This window comes from Lycium barbarum, chromosome 1 (genome assembly GCF_019175385.1).
Source record: "Lycium barbarum isolate Lr01 chromosome 1, ASM1917538v2, whole genome shotgun sequence".
In the NCBI taxonomy this organism is placed as follows: Eukaryota; Viridiplantae; Streptophyta; class Magnoliopsida; order Solanales; family Solanaceae; genus Lycium; species Lycium barbarum.
In genome coordinates, this window is record NC_083337.1 from 133,705,935 (window position 1) to 133,730,186 (window position 24,252).

The window sequence follows — 24,252 nt, forward strand, 5'->3', positions numbered from 1 at the left end:
CGTCTAGCACTCTAGTAGAGGATCGTAGGTACATATGTGTGGGTAGTATAGTCTCACGATGTCCTTATTGTATGTATATTATTTTGATAGCCGAAGGGCTTATGTATATAAAGGTGATTATGTTCAAAGTGAAAAAACTTGTTTTCCTATGATTTGAGTATAAGATTAATGAATGAACGCTTGATGTGTACGATGGGTAATGGTACGAGCGGTGCTCGGTGGTTAGCCCCGGGTACCCGTCATGGCCTCTAGTCGGGTCGTGACAATATTGTAGTTTTGATCTCTTTAATCATGGCAGAGAATGTGATAGACCCTCACACTTTATTTTTAACTTAGTTTTAATAGCATAAATCTCAAAGGTCCCCCCTTCCCCCCCCCCCCCCCCCCCCCCCCCAGGCATGGTAAACTACTTCTAACCAAACATAAGGCCTTTGTGAATCCCACTGTCACACCCTAATCTTGATCAGGGTGTGATGGGCACCCGACCTTTATTTAAAGCCGAGCGAAACCCGCAGACACTTATTACACATATAATCTCTTTGGACTCTTAAATCAAATGCAAATGAAATTCATAGTAAATGCTTTCAGAATATTTTTTTCATCTTTCTTTAATCAAATAAAATCTGTAACCACATGGACTTTATAACATAACACAAAATGACACACCGGCTGATGGAGCCGCTTACAGACTGACTTCCAATACCCATGACTCTGTCTGCAAAGTCTCTAACATTAATCAGAAATCATAACACATATACTCTGACTCGGCAGCACTCCAGGAGCAAGTGGAGCTTGCCAACGCCGCTGGAACATCTTTCATATTGTCTTCTACTCATCTGGGTGTACCTGCGCGGCATGAAACGCAACCCCCGAAAAAAAGGGGGTCAGTACGGAATATGTACTGAGCATGTAAGGCATGGAATACAGAAAAGAGAACCATAGCTGAAATAGAGATTTACCAGAATCAAGTATGAACTTTTAAAACATCAAAACACTTGCCTTTTGAAATGAAAATCATGTATGTCATCATAAATCGTAAATGAAAATCATGTATGCCATCATCATATATCATATATCATATAACGTTCCCCGGCCCTCTAGTGAGGGACGCGGTGAATGAAATCATGTATACCAATGTCATATATCATATATGCATGTAACGTGCCCCGGCCCTCAATGAGGGACACGGTAAATCATATATCATGTATGTCAATATCATGTATCATATATGCATGTAACGTGCCCCGGCCCTCTTTTGCGGGACGCAGTGAATAGAGTCATCATATGCCATCCTGGCCACCACCCCGTCATCATATCATAATGTCATCATATCATATATAACGTGCCCCGGCCCGCAAGTGAGAGGGACGCGGTGAACAATGCAGAGGAGTACGCACGAGAACATATCCTGGCCCGGGACTCAGTGGAGGATACATTATGGCATGCACAAGCAGAGTCGTGACAAACCATGTGCATATAAATCAAGACTCGATAGACAAGTATACTTACTGACACCTGAAGGCTCAGAAACAAGTTTCGGGTCAATCCGACTTAGTACAAGAAAGTTATGGGCGTTTTAAGTACAAAACCTTCTACGAACATTTCAGAAGCCATTTGTGGAAAATCGAAGCAACAATCATATTAGGTACCTTTCGAATATCGTTATGCATCAAATCAATATGCCGACATCATATATCATATATGCATATAACAGATTCATGCATGCATACTCATAGAACATCATACAGTGTATTGATGCGGAACGTGCAGCCCGATCCATAAATATATTGCTGCGGAACGTGCAGCCCGATCCATAATATAGTATATTACTACCGAGGAACGTTCGGCCCAATCCAAGACTGTATGCAAAAGTTAGAAACATTAATACTTACAGAACCATTTTAAGGACATGAACTCTTATACTTGGCTCATTATCCAATTATGCAATAATCTCAACCGTACTAAGTATACTCATATCAATAGGCCAATAAGAATCATACAAAAACTCGGAAACTTATCAAATAGAGCTTCGGACATTAACACATACAGAACTCTTTTAGGAACAAAACTCCTCATGCTCATCTCGTTGTCCAACCATGTAATAAGCTCGATCATATTGAATGTACTCATATCAAGAAGTGCATAAGAATCATAAACAAACTCGGAATCAAAGAGTAGAGTTACCTCAAAGTGCAAATCATACCTTACTTGGCTCTAGGACATGCCAAAAGAAGGAAAGGGTAAGCCTTACATACCTGTTCGACCGCTTATAAGCTACGCTTATTCGTCCAAGCTTGTAAGTCTACATTTAAAAGGAATTTATGCTAATGTTAGCCTTTTCGTCGCACATTTGTACCATATTTCAAATCATACTATTTTATATTCTGCCGAAAATCGGGCAGCATCTCCCCTGTTTATATGCCTCGCCCGAATTCTCAATTCAGCAACCAACAACAACAACAACAATACCAACATTAATCATAATATTTCCAATACCCACGTATGCCATAAAACAACCCACACATAATTTTCTAAATTCCTCAACCAACCAAATTTGCGATATAACTATTTAATAATTTTATTTCCGTAAGGGAGTCGAAATTAATACTAACAATATCAATAACGACATCCTCCACATTCTACAAGTTGAATACATTTATTTTCATTCAAAATTCTCTTCAAATCTCATTCCATAATTCACAACGCCAACAAACGAATTTATCACATTATTTTCTCCGTTCTAGTTCGGTAGAACTCTAAATAAACTTATTAGCAATGAAAAGGAACCTTAATCTTACCACAAGTGTGCAGCTACCACGTCCACCCCCTTCTTTTAGGTTGAATTTTAGCTCAAATTGGAGGCAACGCAACGTAGAACACTTTTCTCTTCACGGGCTTCGGGATTCGGGGCTTAGATTTTGGTCAAAATTGATCTTTTCTCTCTAAGCTCTCTTCTCTCTTTTTCTCCAGAATTTTCCGGGTGTTTTTTTCTGAAAAATGAGGAGAAAAGGCTGATATATCACTTAAATAAACATGGGTCATGGGCCTAACCCGGTTGGGCCCGGATTGGGCCTAGCCCACCTCCATATCTCCTTATCCCGACGTCTCCTGTGGACCCACAACCTATGGTTGGAAAGCTAATTCAATTATCTACAACTTCTATTTCTCGGTAGTTTTCCAAATTCCAAACTTATAATACCGTGCTTTCTCCTCGAAGTCAGATCACCCGAAAACGTTACTTAAAAATATTTGTTTGGAGGACTTCCACTTTGATTTGGCTCAAGGGTCCTTCTTTAGTTGTGTTTAACTTCACATATGTGATTCATATAACTTGTCACGTGTTCCTAAAAAATCTCGATGTGTGGGCCCCACCTCCGCTTACGAATAATCCGACGTACAACAAAAATACGAAATATAATACTATCAATGTGAGTTTAAATTATGTAGTAACAACGTGATTGTCAATGTTTGAGGAAGCACGTGTCACGCTCAGGCTCTGAAAATGCGGGGTATAACACCCACAGTCATGGGAATAAGGTTTAGGATAAAAGGAAACCTCAGGGTCCTGAAAGAGAAACAGGGTAGGGTGAGGTCATCACCTCCCCATCCCTCTCTTGAATCTTGCTTTCAGTAAAAAGGGAACAAAGGCCCCACTGGTCACTACCTCCAATTCATGCGTAAGCTCACCTTTTACTCTCCTAAGGAAACCTCAACTCTCTACCTCATCCTTATGCCTAGTGGTAGCCACCAAGACCTTGTGGTTAGGGCTAGTTTGACACTGCCTTTAAATTAAATTCCATCTAAACACCTAGTTGACCACAAAAGTTAACAATTTCAATCAATTCAGTCTAGGGTCTCAACTATGCAAACTATTTTGAATTCCTTCTAGACATTACCACTTTGAAAAAATTGAACATCTTAATCATTATAAGCTTAAGTTAGACTAAACACCAATACTTAGACTCAAATAGCTCCTTTTACTGGTTGATTAATCATTTTTAACAGTGAAAGATAATATTAGGGTTCAATTACATATTTCAATGTCACTGGACCCCTTTAAAGACTCAAACCTGGATCATATACTGAAAGGGAAAAGTCTGATGACATAAAAGTCAAGACTAGACTCTGTTTAAATGAACAACCATGACACACAATCATCCTGGTTGTATCTAGGTGTCCTAACTTATTTTAAATGGTTTTACAAACTTAATGAACCTACATTGGCCTCTAATGGACCTCTTGGGAACATGCTACCAAATAAATAAACCTTAATCCCAACCTTCATTTTTTAGAACTTCTATGTCATATTCTAGAGTTCCATTTGTTATATACCTACATTCAATATATAAGGTACAACTAGTCAAGGTCATTTTTAAAGCCAATACAAGCATACATAAACAGACTATGGTATACTTAGGCCCATTCAAATGTAATGAGACACCATTTAATCTTACTCTAGTGCCTTGACCACATCATGAGACTCCTACAAGTACCTAGACTCTTTAAGCTTTATTTTAGTCCAATCATGATCCTTTATTTATCCTAATCATTGGCTTGTACCACTAACCATGACATTTAATTGATATAGACAAAGTATATAGACTTAAGAAAGCAGATTGAAGATTCAGATTTTGCACATTCTCATCAAGAAAGCTAGCTACCACCTTAAACTATTCAAGATGGATCACCACAGTACCTTAGCTATCTCTCACATTCAAATTGGATTAGTATTAGTCTGAAAGTTCACTAAAGTTACTATTATTAACCCTGTAACCAGATTTTGTCATGTTTAAGGAATGAACAGCCAAACTGGAACTTCAACATCTAATAAAGAATACAACAATCTGTACATCTCTATCTATAGAGTAACATTAATAAAATTATCTAGGCTCACACATTCAGTCTATAATAACAACCATTATTAAGGTTAAACATGTCCTTTATGAGGATAAGAAAGTAATCCCTATTTCCAAACATCTAATGAACATTGAGCCTCATTTAGAGCAACACATTACTACTTAATTGAACCCAAGACAATCTAGCCACAAACTAACATCAAACAGATCATTATCACATAACAAAACTACTGAAAATTAACAAACATAAGCAAAAAGGATAAAATGTTACCTTTTTAAAGTGCAGTCGTGGTCAAGATTGAACTTGAAAGCCTTTTGTGCTTCCAAAACCCACACTCAGCCACAACAAACTCAAAACAAGTAAGAAACAATTTTTTAGAACTAAGAAAAACATCAATTTAAGTCAAAGTTTTAAAAATTTTATACTGAGAGGCCTGAATTCGAAGTTTCTAGCCTCTTTTAGTTTTTTCCAATTTTTCAGACCTTATTTCTTCACGGTGAGGGTGGGGTTTTATTTATAGAACATCAAAAATTGTTCAAACCCTCAAAATACCGATGTGGGACAACTGATCCTTCCCAGAAAATAACCTTGCAAAGCAAATCTATGGCTCAAAATGACTTAACAACAAATGAATGGCCAGATCTGAGCTTTATTCGACTCAATCCAAACCATTTACCCCCAACCAATGGAAATCGATTAAAATGAACACAATATAACAAAATAAGATAGTAATAATCAACTTTTACTAGATAATTTCAAAGAAAAAGCAAAAGAAAAAAGGGTCTATTACCGATTTTGAAAAGATCTAGGCGAAACAAGTCTTGGAATTAACTTGTTTCACGCAAATGATGCTGTAAAAGCTGTGTAGATTATACTTGCTCTGTGATTGTACCATTTTTGGGACGAGAGAGAGAAGGAGAGATAGCCGGCGGCTAGGGTTTTTGCAAGAAAAAGGGAAGAGAGAGAGGGGCAAAGGAAAAGGGTCGTTTGGAATGAATAATAAAAGGGGATATACCCCTTTATCTGCATCAAGATTGGGCCGGGTCTTAGCCTGTTTTGGGCTGGACTCGGTCCAAGTCTTAAAAATAAGACTGGCCCTCCTTTTTTTTGTATATGATGCTTATATATATGTGTATACCTAATGTATACACATGTATATAGAGAAAGTAGGCAATTTGATTATTGGTAATAATATTTTATTTATAAATAAATTAGGACATAATTGACTTCTTAAAATAATTTAAAAGCGGTCAACTGTGTAAATGGGCTTAAAATTGCGAATATGGCCCCAAATGATTTTAATCTAGTTGGTTATTTTAATTATGGCCACATTTGGCCTCAATTGATTTTAATCTAACTGGTTATTTCACTTATGGTCATATTTGGCCTAATTAACATATTTTACAATTAAATTGCATTAATGACCTTACTAAATTTGAACCAATGAATTTGGTTATTTAAATTAAGGCCATTAAGATGCTAATTTTATAAAAATGACCCCAATTTCCTTAACCCATGAATTGGTTAAATTAATTGTGGCCATAAGAAAATAATCAAATAATTTAAAAATCAATTTGCAATAATGACCACCTAATTGATTAATTAAAACATTTATAGATAATTATAAATAATTTTGACAAATTCCATTTATACAAAATTAGGGATTAAGGGATGAAATGGTTAATTATTTAAATTACTCAAACTCCTCGAATTGAAGGGAATAAAGTATTTGCTAATTTTGATTTTTGACAATTTAAACAATTAAATAAATGATTATTATTTTTAAACAAAATGCCTTTTTTCTTTTATTAAATCTAACAAGTATCTCATAAATGTCATAAAAAGTACCAATTAATTTCTAAATAAATTTGATGTCATAAAAATCTTTTACCAATTTAAAGGGGTTAAATTTTGACTTAAACAATTTATATAAAAATCATTTAAACACTTCAAGGTGCATCGCTCATTTTATTCATCATCCAAGGACTCTGAGTAATGAAAATAAATTACGGGAGGTCAAAAATTAGGTGTCAACAATTTCCCCTTCGGTGTTCGGGGATGACGGGACCATCCCTGAGCAACGAAATTTGACTCACCCTAATTTTTGACTGACCCGACTCATTCCACTCTTCATCTTCATGCAATTTTCACATACGTGGCCGGACCCTAGTTTTTAGATTTCCTACATATCTCAGGTTATATGAGAATTCAGGCCACTTGTAGTTCGACTCAACAAAAGACTTTTAATGTGATTCGGAAGGAAAGTCCTGAGGTCCCCAGTGTTGTGAATGGGGTTCCTCCGGACGACTGTTTGAATGTGACTGACTCTCTGGTCTTGAGCCTGCCTACATATCCCTGGTCTCTGGGAATCAGGTCACATGTAGTTCGACTTTTCGGAGAAGAGTATGTCCCTTATGCAGGAATACCTTTAGATTTCCCAGTGTGTGTCTGACCGGTCACAGTTTTTAGTAAAGAAAAATAAAAACAAGACAAATTGTGGCTGAATCTGAGATTGGATGGTCTCCAAATCCTGACCGGAGAGCTTGACTCTCATGGGCACCCTATCTTGACCGGCTGTGTAAGAAAAATTTCACATTTGCTCCACAATTTGTCTGGATCTGGTTTAGTAAGTTGGCTCCTTGCTAGCGGCTATGCGCCTTTTTCCTGGATTTGACAATATGCAGATATTCTTCATGGAATTTTAGATGAAATGGCCTTCTCAGCTGTTTGAATGAATGTCCCTTTTGGCTTGTTTGAATGAATGGCCCTTTTGGCTATTTTATGAATGGACCTCTCGGCAATTTGATATGAATGGCCCTCTCGGCAATTTGTTATGAATGACCCTCTCGGCAGTTTGTTATGAATTACCCTCTCGGCAGTTTGTATGAATAGCCCTCTCGGCAATTTGATATGAATAGCCCTCTCGGCAATTTAATATGAATGGCCCTCTTGGCAATTTGATATGAATGGCCCTCTCAGCAGTTTGTATGAATGGCCCTCTCGGCAGTTTGTATGAATAATCCTCTCGGCAGTTTGATATGAATGGCCCTCTTGACAGTTTGTCTGAATGGCCCTCTCATCAGTTTATATGAATGGCCCTCTCGGCAGTTTGTATGAATGGCCCTCTCGGAAATTAAATAAATGAATGGCCCTCTTGGCTGCAGATGACATATATGGCCCTTGTGGCTGGATAAGCTTTCTTTCGTCCATTGTATTGGCTATTGACCCTTGTGGTTGGATATGCCCTTTTGTCCTTGTCATGAACCTTTCGGTTGTATATATTTTTATGCTCATTCATTGTGACCCTCTTGGTCTGATATATCTTCGTTATTCGCTCTTTGTGTGACCCTTTTGGCCAAATGTGACTTTACGCTCATTCATTCTTCGCATGACCCTTTTGGTCGAGTATGTCTTTATGCTTATTTGGTTTGTGACCCTCTTGGTCTGATATATCCTCGTTATTCGCACTTTGTGTGACCCTTTTGGTCAGATTTGTCTTTACGCTCATTTATTCTTTGCATGACCCTTTTTGGTCCTTTTCTGCTGGGCTGAGTTTTGCCTTTCGCCTTTGCTGTGAGTAAATCGGTTTGTGGCGTGCCTACTGTCCTGTTAAAAAAGAAAAACCTGCATCCACAGAAAATTGTGAGTTTCCTTGAAAGTTGATTAGCATCGTTTTCCTCCTCTCTAGTGTCTCCTCTTGAAGCTCCTTCGAACCCTCTTGGGCTCGGTATTTCGAGAGCTGTTTTTGGGATGTAATTATGCTATTTTTTTGAAAATCTAGAGTAAAAGTGTTATAAAATGCACGCTGTTTTTTTTCTTTAGATAAATGTTTGTTTCGTTTTTATGTGTCATGACGTGTGTTTTCTTCGAACGATGTTTTTCGATTCTTCCTGAAGATATGATTGCTGACTTTCGCACTAGCAGAATTTTTGAGATCTTACTCAAAAATTCTGCCCCGGTTTCAGGATTTGCTCTGAGTAACCCTTTCTTTTTCTTGTTATGTAAGAGTTTTTGAGGATTCCTCAAAAATTCTGCCCTAGTGTATTGCTTTACTTTGTCTCTTTCCTTGTTGACTATTTCTGATAGGAATATTTTAGGTTCCCTAAAAAATTTCTGCCCCAGTGTAGGATTGATGCTAGCTGATTCTTGTGCTGACCCTTACAAGCTTGGCCTTGCTGATTTTTCTGCCTTATTGTGTCCGAGGTTTCCTACGGGTTTCTTGGTTTTTTTCTTTCTTTTATGACGACCGAGCTAGAAAGCGCCTATGTATCCTGTCGCAGTAGGAATTCAGGTTGAACGTAGTTCAAAATAAAATAACTGAGTTTGGTTTTTACTAATAATATGACTGAGTTCGATATGGACTGCCTATGTATCCCATTATGGGGAAGTCAGGTCATTGCGGAGTTCATTACATAGACGATTTGTTTTTTCCTATTCTATTATAAAGTACGATTACAAGGAAATAATAATGCGATTACAAGCAAATGGAATCCTAAATGTAGTATCTCTTGAGCGCGTCTGCATTGATGGTTGTAGGCCACTCTTGTCCGTCCATCTCGGCTAGGACTACGGCTCCTCCTGAGAGTACTTTCCTAAACATCTATGGTCCTTGCCAATTTGGCGCAAATTTTCCTTTATATTCCTCTTGGTGAGGGAAGACTCGCTTGGGCACGAGTTGTCCGATCTAGAAAAGTTAGGCTCTAACTCGCTTATTGAAAGCACGAGACATCCTTTGTCTGTATAGCTACCTGTGGCATACCGCCACCATTCTCTTTTCTTCTATTATGGCCAATTCTTCGTAGTGGTTTCTGACTTAATTTGCATCATTTAGTTCCGCCTTTTGGATGATCCTAAGTGAAGGGATTTCCACTTTCGCAGGTATGACCACTTCTGTACAATAGACAAGGAGGTATGGGGTTGCTCTAGTAGAAGTTCGGGCTGTCATTATGTACCCCAACAAAGCATAAGACAACTGCTCGTGCCACCTCTTGTAGTTATCAACCATTTTTCTCAGGATTCTTTTGATATTTTTGTTGGCAGCCTCTACGGCTCTATTCATCTGTGGCCGCTAAGCGGTAAAGTTTCTGCGAGTGACCTTGACTTGCCCACAGATGTCCTTCATCAAATGGCTATTCAGATTGGCACCATTATCTGTGATGATGGATTCCGGCACACCAAAACGACGTATCAGATTTTTTTTTTACGAAGTCGGCCACGACTTTCTTGATCACTAATTTGTAAGAAGTCGCCTCAACCCATTTAGTGAAGTAGTCGATGGCGACTAAGATAAAGCGATGTCCATAGGAGGCCAGAGGCTCAATGGGTCCCATGACATCCATTCCCCATGCCACAAATGGCCACGACGAGCTTATCACATGTAATTCTGTGAGGGGAACCTTGATCAGGTCCGTGTATCTGACACTGATGACACTTTTGCATGAATTTGTAGGAGTTGTGCTCCATGGTCATCCAGTAATATCCTGTCCAAAAGATTTTCTTAGCAAGGATGAATCCATTCATGTGGGGTCCGTATGCCCTGGCGTCTACACATCTGAGTAACCCAAGGTCAGGGGTCCTTTTGTACAATACTTCTTCGTTTAAGAAGAACCCATTAGCCAACCTCCAGATGGTCTTCTTTTGATTTGTTGAACTCTCTGGGGGATACTCTCCTTTCTCCAGGTAGTCCTTGATGTCAGCATACCATGGTTGGCCATCTGGCTTGGCCTCGACATGGGCATAGTGAGCCTGTTCTTTCCTCAATATGATCTCTAGCGGATCCATGTGAGTACTCTCAGGGTACTGGATCATAGACGCTATCGTAGCCAATGTGTCCATAAACTCATTTTGAGCCCTTGGAGTATGCCTGAAGTCGATACTTTGAATCTCCCGCACAATCTCTGTACCAGATTCACATATGGGAGTATCTTATCATTTTTGGTTGCCCGATTTCATTTCACTTAATTTATAAGCAAATCGGAGTCCCCGATTACCAACAGCTCTTAAATGCTCATGTCTAACGCTATCTTGAGGCCAGGATACACGCTTCATATTCCGCCATGTTGTTGGTACATCTGAAGTTAAGCTTTTGCAGTCATCGGATAGTGTTATCCTGTTTCTGATATTAACATCGCCTCAATGCCTGATCCTTTGTAATTGACTGCTCCATCAAAAAACAGTCTCCAGCTCGAGTATGGTTCTTCCACCTCTTCTTCCATAGCCATCATTTCATCATCTAGGAAGAAAGTCCATAATGGTTCGAGTTCGTCATCGACGGGACTTTCTGTCCGCAGGTCAGCTAGGGCTTGTCCTTTGATTTCCATCTGTGCCACGTATATGATGTCAAATTCGCTCAGTAACATCTGCTGTTTAGCCAATTTTTCTACGGGCATCAGTTTCCAGAAAATGTATCTTAGTGGATCCATTTTGGATATGAGGTGAGTGGTGAACACCGATAGGTAGTGCCTCAGCTTTTGAGCAATTCAGGTCAAAGCACAACAAGTTTTCTCCACGAGCATATATTGTGCCTAGCAAGATGTGAACTTCTTGCTCAAATAGTAGATGGCATGTTCTTTTTTTGCCTCTTTATCATGCTGGGGGAGTATGCACCCGAACTCATTTTCTGATACCGATAAGTACAGTAACAGAGGACACCCTTGCCTGGGCGGCACCAAGACGGGAGGGCTGGAAAGATATCTCTTGATTTTGTCAAATGCCTCTTGGCATTCTTCCGTCAAATCTGTGGGAGCGTCTTTCTTGAGCAATTTAAGGATTGGCTCTATAATCACAGTTGACTAGGCTATGAACAGCCCAATATAGTTTAACCTTCCCAATGTAACGACCTGTTTGGTTGTTATAGTGTTTTCGACATTTCCGCCCCTTTCCAAGCTTGGTTAGCTCATTTTTTATCCAAAGGGATTGTTGACACGCTTCTCGAGGTTTCTAGATTTGATTCGGGTGACTTTTTGAGAAATTTAATCTTTAAAAGAAAAAGAGTTGACTCAAAGTTGACTTTTAGATAAACAGGCCTTTTTCAGAAATCCGTCGATTCCAAGAGGTCTGAAAGGTTTTGGAACTTGTGTGTATATCTGGTCCATTTCTCAATGCACTCGGATGTATTTTGGGACATGAGTTAGGAAGTTGGATATGAGGTATCCGGGATTGACTCGGTTAACGAGGCCTCCGTTGGAAATTCTGAGGCCATGAGTGCGTTCGTAGCGTGTTTTTATGTGGGTCTGTGTATGTGGTTTGTGAGCAGATGGCCTCGGGAGTTGGTCGAGATTTCAGTTGGAACTTAGGAAAATAATTGGGATTCTGGTACCTGGTGTTCGCCAGAGCGGTGGGACGGCACCGCCGTGGTGGTAGGATGGCCGTTGGGGCGGCCAAGTATGTTTTGCCCAGACCGTCCCGATGGTCTGGGAAGACGCCGAGGTTGTGGCAACGTGGCGGTATCGGGCCTGTTATTTCATTAAGTGTGTGTTAAACAGCCCTTAGTATATCATTTATCACCATTACAAAATTTGATTTCTTGGGGTCTGTGCTAGAAGACTCTTGGGGGAAATTCTTGGTGGTAAGTCCTGCTAATCTCCTTACTAATTCATTACTGCTAATCATCTTAGAATTCCTCTCTTTATTAGTTCCTTAGTAATGGAAGATAAAAAGTCGATTTAATGGATATTCTACTTAGGCTTTTAAATGATGAAATTGATTGGGTTTATGCTATATTATGATGTATCTAAGGTTATTAATCATATATCTTCCATTATTAGTGTTGAATCCGATGTTTGTCTCGAAATCGTGGATTGAGTGAGTGCATGGACTCCGCGGGTCCCCCAGGGTGGTGCTGGTGAAAACCCTCTGTGGGCAAAGATTCGGAGTCCCGTCTGTCTGTTGGGCAAACATCCGGGACGAGTAGCACTTAGACTTTGCGAGTCACCTTGGGTTGTGCTATCGAGACGTGGAGGTATTCCGTCTCGAGTACATGTGTACACAACATTGCATGGCATTGCATTTGCATTCATACATTATTGCATCATATTGCATCATGGCTTATATTGTGATGATCTGTTGTTGCATTTATTGCTTTGATGAATGGCGTCTTTAGGCTATTCCTTGATTCCTTAGTGATTATGTTTATTGATAATATCTTGGTGTATTCCAAGAATAGAGAGGAGCATGAGAGACATCTTCGTACTGTTCTTAGGTTGTTGAAGAAGCATAGCCTGTTTGCTAAGTTTTCTAATGTGAGTTCTAGTTGGAGTCTGTGGCATTCTTGGGCCACGTGGTGTCAAAAGATAGGATTATAGTTGACCTATAGAAGATTGAGGCGGTGAAGGGTTGGGCGAGGCCCACTACCGTTACTAAGGTTCGTAGTTTTGTGGGTTTGGCCAGCTATTACCGTCGCTTTGTGAAGGGTTTTGCTGCCATTGCTCCATTTTTTACCAGATTGACTAAGAAGGATGTTCCCTTCCAGTGTCAGATGATTGTGATGAGAGCTTTCAAAAGCTCAAGCTTCTTTTGACTTCAGTCCCGATCTTAGCATTACCCGTGGAGGGTAAGGATTTTGTGGTCTATTGTGATGCCTCCCGTATGGGTTTGGGTGTTGTGTTGATGCAGGAGGGTAGAGTGATAACTTATGCTTCCCATCAGTTGAAGATTTATGAGAAGAATTACCCTACCCATCAGTTGGAGTGGTTGGCCGTGGTCTTCGCCTTGAAGATTTGGAGGCACTATTTGTACGGTTTCCATTGTGATATTTTCACCAATCACCGTAGTCTTCAGCATGTGTTCACCCAGAGGGATCTTAATTCCAGGCAGCGCCGATGAATGGAGCTCCTGAAGGACTATGACATCTCAATTCTTTACCACCCTAGGAAAATCAATGTTGTGGCCGATGCCTTGAGTCGCAAGGCAGTGAGTATGGGGAGTTTAGCTCGTTTGATTGTTTCTGAGAGTCCGTTGTCCATGGAGGTTCAGACTTTGGCCAACAATTTCATTCGCCTTGATATTTTAGCCCCAGGCAGGATCTTGGCTTGTGTAGAGGCAAGGTCATCTTTATTAGATCGGATCAGGACCCATCAGTTTGAAGATGCTCAGTTGAGCAAGATTCGAGATAGAGTTTTGAGGGGTGAGGCCAACGAGGTCGTGATTGATTCTAAGAGCATTTTGAGGATTAAGGGACGCGTGTGCGTTCCTCGTGTTGGTGATTTAATTTAGTTGATCTTGTCTGAGGCTCGTAGCTCTCGATATTCCATTCATCCGGGGGCAACTAAGATGTATCGTTATTTGAGGAAGCACTATTGGTAGCGTCGGATGAAGAGGGATATAGTGGATTTCATGGCTAAGTGTGGGAATTGTCAGCAGGTAAAGTATGAGCACCAGCGATCGGCCGGTGTACTTTAGAGGATGCCCATTCCCGATTGGAAGTGGGAGAGGATTGCCATGGATTTTCATGTGGGTCTTTCGAAGACCCTAGGCAAGTTTGACTCTATTTGGGTGATAGTTGATCGGTTGACCAAGTCCCCTCACTTTGTTCTGGTTCAGATTTCTTATACCGCGGAGAAGTTAGCCAAGTTGTACATTCGGGATATTATGAGATTGCATAGGGTTCCTATTTCTGTTGTATCTGTTCGGGGTAATATTTTCACTTCCCGATTCTGGAGGGCTTTTCATGAGAAGTTGGGTACCCGATTGGATTTCAGTACAGCTTTTCATCTCTAGACCGATGGCCAGTCCGAGCGGACCATTTAGGTGCTCGAGGATAAGTTGAGAGCGTGTGTTATTTATTTTGGTGGTCATTGGGATCAGCACTTACTATTGGCAGAGTTTACGTACAACAACAATTATCATTCGAGTATTGGCATGGAGCCTTTTGAGGCTTTATATGGTAGGAGGTATAGATCTCCGGTTGGATGCTTTGATGGGTTCGAGGTTTGATCTTGGGGTACGGATCTGTTGAGAGAGTCACTTGATAGGGTGAGAGTTATTCAGGCCAAGCTTTTGGCAGCTCAGAGTCGACATAAGATGTATGCGGACTGGAAGGTTCGAGATTTAGAGTTTGCTGTTGGTGAACAGGTTCTATTAAAGGTTTCACCCACGAAAGGTGTTTTGAGGTTTGGGAAGAGGGGCAAATTGAGCCCCCGGTATATTGGCCCATTTGAGATTGTTGACCGTGTGGGCGATGTTGATTATGAGTTAGCCTTTCCGCCAGGCTTGGCGAGAGTTCATTCGATTTTTCATGTTTCTAAGAAGTACCACACCGACGGTACTTACATTTTTCGTTGGGATTCGATATCACTTGATGAGAATTTGACCTATGAGGAGGAGCCTACTGCGATTTGGAGGTTTGAAAGTTGAGGTCAAAGGAGATTGCTTCTGTGGAGGTGCAATGGAAGCACCGTCCTGTTGAGGAGGCTACTTGGGAGACCGAGTTCGACATACGTAGCCGATATTTCGCTGATTCAAATATTTCCCCGCTCCTTTCTCTTCTTCGCTCGAGGACAAGCGATGGTTCAATTGGTATATGATGTAACCACACGTTTGGTCGTTATAGTCTTTTCAGCATTTTCATCACTTTCCGAGCTTAGTTAGCTCATTTTTTACTCGAGGGGACCACTGACACACTTCCTGAGGTGTCTAGATTTGATTCGAGTGACTTTTTATGAAATCTGGGCTTTAAGCGAAAATGAGTTGACTCAAAATTGACTTTTGGGTAAACGAACCTTTTTTGAAAATTTGTTGATTCTGAGAGGTCCGGAAGGTCATTCGGAACTTGTGTGTATATCTGCTCCGGTTCCCAATGCACTCGAATGCATTTTGGGACTTAGGTTGGGAAGTTGGATATGAGGTATCAGGGGTTGACTCGGTCAACGAGGCCTCCGTTGGAAATTCTAAGGCCACGAGTGCGTTTGTAACGTGTTTTTATGTGGGTCTATGTATGTGGTTTGTGAGCAGATGGCCTCGGGAGTTGGTCTGGATTTCGGTTGGAACTTGGGAAAATAACTAGGATTCTAGTACCTGGTGTCCGCCAGAGCGGTATTAAATGAAGCAAGAGAGAGAATATGCAGGTATTCACCCCTATTCCTCCTTTCCTCATCGTGCATTTCAAATTAGTAGTAGTAAATTAATCATGATAATATAACGTGATAGTAAGCTGAAGCAAACCGAAAGGATATACTCCCCCGTTCACCTTTGCTTGTCCACTATGAACTTTACACACCCTTTAAGAATAATAAATGAAATGCGTAATTTACCATGATGCCCATATTAATTTGTGCATAATTTTTAATGAATTTGAAAAATGATTTGAAATGAGTAATTAATACTATGGGTAAAACAGAAAAAACAATTGTTGTCTTAATATGCTAAAAGTGACAAATAAAAATAAAAATGTACTTTTAGAATATTGGACAAATAAAAATGAACGGAGGGAGTATTATTTTCGTCACTAGCAATATGTTGTGTCTACAACCATATATATATATATATATATATATATATATATATATATATATATATTTATACAAGTATATTAATACAAGTTATATGTGACTTAGGAGATCCAATTATACTATAACCAAACTATCCCTAATCTGTAGGAGACGAATTCTTCAAAGGAGTAATGTTTCAATACATGAAAACAAAACCATGAAAAAACAAAGGGGATATTTATGAGCTTTTACTTCATTGAATGATACAAAGGGACAAAATTCAATTCAATAGTTACAAGCCATTAGGAACAATCAAGAAAACTCTTAATGTCTCAAAGTGAAAATCACCAAATATCCCTATGTCAACCCATATTCAAACCATTCAAGTCAAAAGATGTCATATTCGAAACCACACCTTCAAGAGAAAAATCATCTGCTATTATAGGAGAAGACGACATGATATCCTGCCAATCCAGTGCAGAAGGCATCTCACTATATAATTTTGAGTCTTCTCCTGAAGTGATCTGATGAAGTGGCTCCCTTAGTGGACATGATGTAAAAATGTGATGGTCAAAGTATGTAGTTCGGTGAATTATTGGGTCCTCTTTGATTCTTTGAACTTGTTTAGTGGCCCGACACACTTGATCAAACTTGTGACTGCACCTATAGTCGCACCTTTCCTCACAAAAAGGCACCACAAAAAGAACCAGACTCACACATCAAACGTGTTGAATGCATAAATAATAATAAAAGTAATTTTTTTTTTAGATATATATAGATTATGTAATCACACAATTTAATACGTAACTAGTACCTATTTACTTTAGTTGACATATCTCTCATAGTACTCTATGCTGTGAAACAAGAAAAAGGTTTTATACCTTGAATATTTTGAATTAAGTATAACCTTCTGCCCGCATTTCCTCCATGCATGTCCATCTTCCGTTGTTTTAGACTCTCTCGTGCATGAATCTGATGTCTTTCTGCACAGTGCAATAGTGAAATTAGTTAAGATTTTCACTTATGAGATTTTGTTCGGTTTGTAACCAAGTTATTCTAAGATTATAATCAGGATTATCTATAGCACATTCTATACGGAATAGATACTCCTATAACTATGGTATAAAATTTATCCTGGTTTAGGAAATACCCACAACCAAACATATACTAATATATAGATTTAATCCCAAATTAAATAAAGTACCAATATAACCTACATAATTCTTCCAACCAAATGATCCTTAAAGGAAGTCAAAATATAATGAAGTAAACATAAATATAATGAAGAAAACATGTGAAGAAGCTAATGAGATTCAATAAATAGTATGTATACATAATTTTATAGCGAAGGAATATCAATTGACATCTCGACAGACAAAAATGGCTCCACCATACTATAGAGCCAAATTCATCATATTGAAGTGTTAAATTTTCTTTCCTTCTACTTTATGATTTACATTAGTGGTAGAATATTTACTTTTTTTTTTTTTTTGGTATAGAAACATTTGGTTTCCTTTTAAGTCTAGGATCTAAATTAATTACTGAATATTTAGTTTTCTTTTAGTTTAGAATCTATAAGGAAAATAACATATTTGCTTTTATTTTATTTCCTTTAGTGCTCTATAAGTAATGATGTAGTCTTTTATTTTAAAGGCAAGAAACAATGCAAGATTTAATACAAAGAAGTTTCATTCTTATTCTCTTCGATTTTCTCTCTTATTTCTTCCATTACATAACAATGGTATCAGTGCTTTCATCGATCTTCGTGGATCTGTGAGTTTGCAGGAAAAAAACATAACCGGTGAAGGCTCATTTTTTAGCTCGTCAGGGCTCCAATATTTTTAACCCGTGCTCACTTTCAATGCATAGGGCTCTAATTTTTAATTGTAGACACGTAATTTTTGACCCTCCCTGAGTTGTTTTACACGATTTTTAACACTAAATATTTCTTTTTGGCTTAATCTTGTTTTTTTTTTCCCGAATTTTATCTCATTTTAGTAATTTTGTTGTGGAAATAACAAATATAAAACAAAAATAGAATCGTAGTTAAGATAAAGAGAAAATTTTCAAAAAATATTTTTTCTTTTAACCGGATTTAAATGTATAAGTTTTATTTTTTCTTAGTCTAAAATTAGGTGGCTAAAATACTTATAAGTGTATTTAGATTTTTATTAAAACAAAATAAATAAAAAATAAAAGAAGAACCAACCAAAAAGTTCCACCTCATAAGATTCTTTCCAACAAACTAATTTCTCTCATTCCATTTTCTTGCTCACTACTTCACAATATATACACACACATCACACAAAATGACAAAAGTAGTAACAAATTTTGTCACAAAAATGGGAGAAACACGTGGTAGGGAATATATTTGTTGGGGTGGGGCCCACACAATTAAAAATAAATCGGAAAAAGAAAAGCAAGGAAAAAGGGGAATGATATGGGGCCCACGCAATTATTAAAAAAAAAAAAAAAAACCAAGGAAAAGGGGAATGATATATACACAGTGACATAAGAAAAAGGGGGCATACACAGATAGGGGTGGGAATCATTTTTGGACACAGAAGATATAGAAATAGAGAGAGAGAGAGGGACAGTGACAAGAAAAATTTAAAAAAAATCCTCACCATCCAAATACCCATGATCATAACCTTCCTCAAATCAACACCACCACCGCGTCATCTCCACCTTCACCGGAAACAACCAACACCGCCAAACCATCGGAAAACCCCAACACCATAAACCCACCTTGCTAACAACCTATCTCCACTATCTCGCCGCCAGCCCCACCGGAAAAACGAAACGAACCGGTCACCAAGCAGGCCTTTAAACCGCCGAACACCACCTGTAACCCACCATTTCTTCACCATCAAAACAACTTAAAAAACCCAACTGAAACATCTTCAAAACAGTGCCCAATCAAACACCCATTAGCCATAAACCCAATAGCATAACTGATCTAAACAGAGGAGTCGGGGTTTCGGTTTGAGGTTCCGTTCGAGTTCGGTTCAAAGCTTCAGTTCGGGTCCCGTCGAATAATTTTGTGGAATTAAAGCTAATTGAGGTCCAATTCTTCCTTTGTTCGTTCATTTCTTTCTAGTTAATATGCTATTTTATGGTGACATGATTTTGTGTTGATGAATCTCGTGCTTAATCCTATTGATTGATGGATGATTGCCGACGTTTGTTTGTTATTTTAACGAAATTGATTAAGGAGGGTTTAATTAAAGTTAATGAGAATTAAAGAAATAGAAGGTGGATTTTGATTCATTTTGACAATTAACGGACGGTTAGGCTAAAATTTAAAGAGTTTGTGCTTATGTCATTTTGTATTTTTATTATATAGATGTTAGCAAACATTTCATAGTCATGACTATGCCACTATCGGCAACAGAGACACCAATTGGCATTTTGAAGAAAATGAATATTGAAAAACTTGAAACTAACAGATACCTGGGTAATTATGCTATTATTTGCACTTCTTAACTTTTGAAATTCTATTCAATAAGTATCTTTCTGTACCTCATTATTTTTGGTCTTCGCCATCAGTTGGAGTTACCTTTTCTATGTTAGATTGTATTTACATCTTGCAAGCAATAACATGTTTGCCCTATAGCCTGCTCTTATGAGGTGAGTATATACCAACTATGGACAGATAATGAAGAAATATTCTGGGATAAAACCTTCGAGTGATATGATAATTGAATTTTTCAAATTTTTTTAGCTCTTTATCTTTTCCGAGTAATATTTTTCTTGCGTTGTAAGTTGTCTGCCTACCTAATATGATTCAAATAGATGTGTATTTACGAATAGTTTATGATAGCCAAAGTGTTCTATCAGTAAGAGCTGGTGCTTTTTAGTGCCACTTTCTAAATTCCTTTTTGGTGCTTTTAACAATTTATGTATTATTACTTGCGGAGAAGTTGTACGACATCAACAACAACATACCCAGTGAAATCTCACAACTGTGGTTTAGGGAGGGTATTGTGTACGCAGACCTTACCTTTGGGAGGTAGAGAGGCTGTTTCCGTGCAGAATTTGTTATTAGGATTGAATGATAAGATATAACAACTTAATATAACTAATTATGAGGGTAACGAAAACGAGATATAACCGGTAAGAATTTCAGAAGTAGAATCTTTTGGTCAGCTGTGAATAGAAGGCTGGGAAGGGAGGTACGCAAAAACCTTGCCTGAGAAGACTAAAGTATGAAAAATGATGGAACTGGAAGTAAGAAATGACTATGGAACTTTTAGTTTCTAGATATACATCTCTAGATGCTACTATATATCCTAAAAAGTTCAAAAGGAGGGCCTAAAATTTGTTTCTGCTGGTGCTTGTAATTTTTCTACTTTACTGTCGCGTTTAAATGATACATTGATTTAGGCAGAAAACTTAAACATTGTATGACAGAGAACATTTAAAATCCTGTTGCATGATTCAAATTTCTTTCACTTATATGGTCTCTTGGCACATGATTTGAGAAGTTAATTATCGAACCTACAGTCTATTTGCAGCTGATAGAATCGGAACACGAGAAGCAGACAAACTTATCCAAACGGCATGTCACCACCGCACAAGCCAGACAACCACCTTGCATTGTAGCTATCTGAAATTTTCTCTGTTCGTTGGTTCATCCATCTATTTTATAATCCCGTGAGCATCTGGTGTTTTGGCTCTTTCTCCTTTCAGTTTTTGCTTTTCAGATCTTTGCCACTAATTCAGTAGTTTGTTCTTGACTTTGTTCAGTTTTATTTTCCGTCTCTTAGTTTATTGATTAAGCTATCCAAGCTATCCGATCTTAACATGGTAGCTTATTGTTTGAACCATTTCAGACTGCTGGAGAAGGTTGGGTTGCGGAGATGTTGGAAGTGGCTACTTGGCTGAACTGAGTCGAACCAAATGTTACTTTGCCATGGAAGTCACAGATAAAGTATCTTTAGCCAGCTGCCACGAAGCTTCTTCGTGCTCAGACCAAAAGACAAATTTTACAATTCCTTGATCATCGTTTTCTTCCATCACTCTACAGACACTTCGACAGTGATGAGTTCTCATGTTTGGTCATGGATTCTACCCTGGAGGGAATCTCCACACTGTTACGCAGAGACAGCAAAGGAAACATTTTTCTGAACAAGCGGTGAAGTATAACCTCCTTTCAATCTTTGGAACAAACAAATTATAGTAGTAATTTCAGACTTCTTTTTTAAACTAATAGTCCCGTCACTTTCTTCCATCCACTCTTCTCTGTTAATATGTTTGATCGAAACATTTTAGCTACATATTAATTGTAAAATTTATAGTTATGGATGATCATGTTTTAAAATATTCTGCTCAAAATCATCGCATTAGTTCTTTTTTTAATGTAGAACTATTTTGATTGGTGTTACTTCAGTATAGTTTGACTAAAGGGTAATCATGGATTCGGTGTTCCTTTGTTCCCTGTTTTGACACGATAAGAAAGAAATTTGAGTTCTTAATGCTTCTCCATGCTCACCAATGTCAGTCTGTTTTACTCCCAACCACACCAAGTTCTTGATGGAGCTGATTCTAAGTCTCGGCTGAGAACTTTGATTGATTGTATGTATTCACGCAGTCTGTTGATAATGAAGTATTTGCAATTACTTGCAAATTTGAACCTCTGCACAGTCGATGGTTTCTTTAAGAAACATAAGTGACGAGATGTTCATTGAAAACTTCCCTCATATTTTGCATTAGTTAGTTAGTTTGATATTTCCTCAGACTATTTGATTGTAATTGGGAATTTCTGGAAGATGAATAAATCACAGATAATATAGTTTCTTGGTTGGTAATCTTTTCTGATATGATAAATTGATAATAGAGGTGACATTATTAGGGCTTCGCATATTGCGGGTAAAACTGATAAATCAAACCATAAAAGTTTTACTGGTTTACCGATATCGGGTTTTTGAGTTCCACGTTGAAAAGCAAAAACGATTTTCCTTAGATGTCTTCTCAGACGATGAATTTGAACTAATTCTGGAGTTAACAAGGCGTATTTACTAACAATGGAGCAATTTGGCATACCAAAGTGCAATCCCTCTTATAAAGGTTACAAGAGGTTGAATTATAGCAAGTATACAATGACTTCTTTGCAATGCTCAAATATTTATGTAAATGACATTTAATTTTGCAGTGTCGAGACTTACTGTTGTTCAACGACTAACCCTGGAGGTCCAATCTACATACATTAATAATAGAATATTTTACACCTTTAAATTAATCGAATTAAAATTCAAAGTATGAATTGATGTTTAAATATTGCTATTGTTTTATTTCAAAGAGAGGAAAATAGTTTCCTTTTAAACAAGTCTTCTCTTTTCAAAAGTATTAATAAATTTTTGCAAACTTTATATTCGTAGCAAAACACTAATATAATAAAGTTTTGAATACGGAGCACAAACTACAATGTTATATTAATCGTGCTTTGAACATAGTGTGTGTGTGTGTATATATATTTATACATAAAAACAGTGCAAACTTATGTACGTTTATTAGCAATATAATATATATATATATATATATATATATATATATATATATATATATATATTATCACTACCCAAATAAAATTATATATATATATATACACTATAATCCAAAGTGTGCGCGGGCATACGCTATCTATATAAAACAAACTCAGACACTTCAATATGAAAGTTGTGGAAAAGATATGTCCTTTTTGTTGTTTGTCTGATAGAGTTGATGGTATTCCTTTAACTAATATTGTCTACACTATCCTTCGTATAACTTGAATTCCTATCATTAGGCTCAAAGTCTTCATCTATGTTATTGGGCCCGTGCGCAGCACGGGCTAACGCCATCTAGTTTTTATTATATAGATTGGATCGGGTAGGCAAACGTTAGGTTCGTTTAAATTGTTTGTGTGTTTTTCTTTTACTTGCTTTCAATATTGTATATTCATTCTCGGGTGGGATGTCCCGGAAGAAAACAAAAATGTAAAAAATGGAGGCCTCGGTTACAGTGATAAAATTAGGGGTAATGTCGTTTTCTTTATACTCTTCTCTGTTTGGATATTCTGCTTTGTTGTAATTAATGGAGGTCTTGTTAATTTAATTATTCGGTGGTATATTTGCTCAATATATTTCTTAAACAAAAGAATTAGGCCAAGACTAATGGTTAAGGCCATACTTATTAATTAATTGTGAGATGAGCGAGACGAGATGCGAATTATTTCAAATCTCATTGTTAAAGGAAAAAAAAAGAGCGGAAAAACCTAATTTTAAGGGAGCGAGATGGGTTGCGAATTTATTCAAAACCCGTTGTCAAAAGAGTGAAAATTAATAATAACCGATAATAATAAGTCTCGGATTTTAGAGACAAATAATTGCCTTTAACGCTAGATGAGCTTTAGGCATGTTTCAAGACGTTTGTTTCGATTAAGAATGCGGTTACGCATCATTATTTCGAGACGTTTTTTTTTATAACTCAAGGATGCGGTTACGCACCTTGACCGAACTCGTTTTAATAATTAATTTTGTTTCGAATAAGAATGCAGTTATGCATCTTACTTTGAGACGCTTAAAAGATTCGGAATGCGTTTACGCATCTGGTTTAAGACCAAGAAATGTTCAACAATAAAAGTACGGCAAATCAAGGCTCAAATACATAATATATTCAAAGATTAATTTAAGTTACGTATAAGTCGATAAAGCGACCGTGCTAGAATCACGGGACTTGGGGAATGCCTAACACCTTCTCCCCGATCAACAGAATTCCTTACCCGATCTTCTGTTTTCGCGGACTAAAACTCAATTCCAAGTAACGACTCTGTAAATAAAATAATCCCTTTTTAAAACCGTCACTTCAAATGCAAAACCCTTTAGTAATAAAAACTTGCGCGTTTATAGCGCGCGGGGCCCAAAAAAAAGGGGTGTGACATCAATCATACCTATTTTTAATCATGGCAAGCAACAATCTCTCTCTAAGT

At 37.9% G+C, this 24,252-nt stretch overlaps 2 long non-coding RNA genes across 2 annotated transcripts; one reads left to right on the forward strand and one right to left on the reverse strand.

Annotated features, from left to right (window-relative positions):
* Nucleotides 1-597: 597 nt before the first annotated feature.
* Nucleotides 598-5,797, reverse strand: LOC132604251 (uncharacterized). Its single transcript, XR_009568692.1, has 3 exons — nucleotides 5,128-5,797; nucleotides 2,256-2,302; nucleotides 598-846 (listed from the first exon to the last, which is right to left on the reverse strand). It is a non-coding gene; the product is annotated as an uncharacterized LOC132604251 (long non-coding RNA).
* A 13,005-nt stretch (nucleotides 5,798-18,802) lies between these two features.
* On the forward strand, nucleotides 18,803-21,644 carry LOC132638203 (uncharacterized). The gene is made up of 3 exons (XR_009581629.1): nucleotides 18,803-19,347; nucleotides 20,790-20,939; nucleotides 21,119-21,644. It is a non-coding gene; the product is annotated as an uncharacterized LOC132638203 (long non-coding RNA).
* The last annotated feature ends 2,608 nt before the right edge of the window (nucleotides 21,645-24,252 follow it).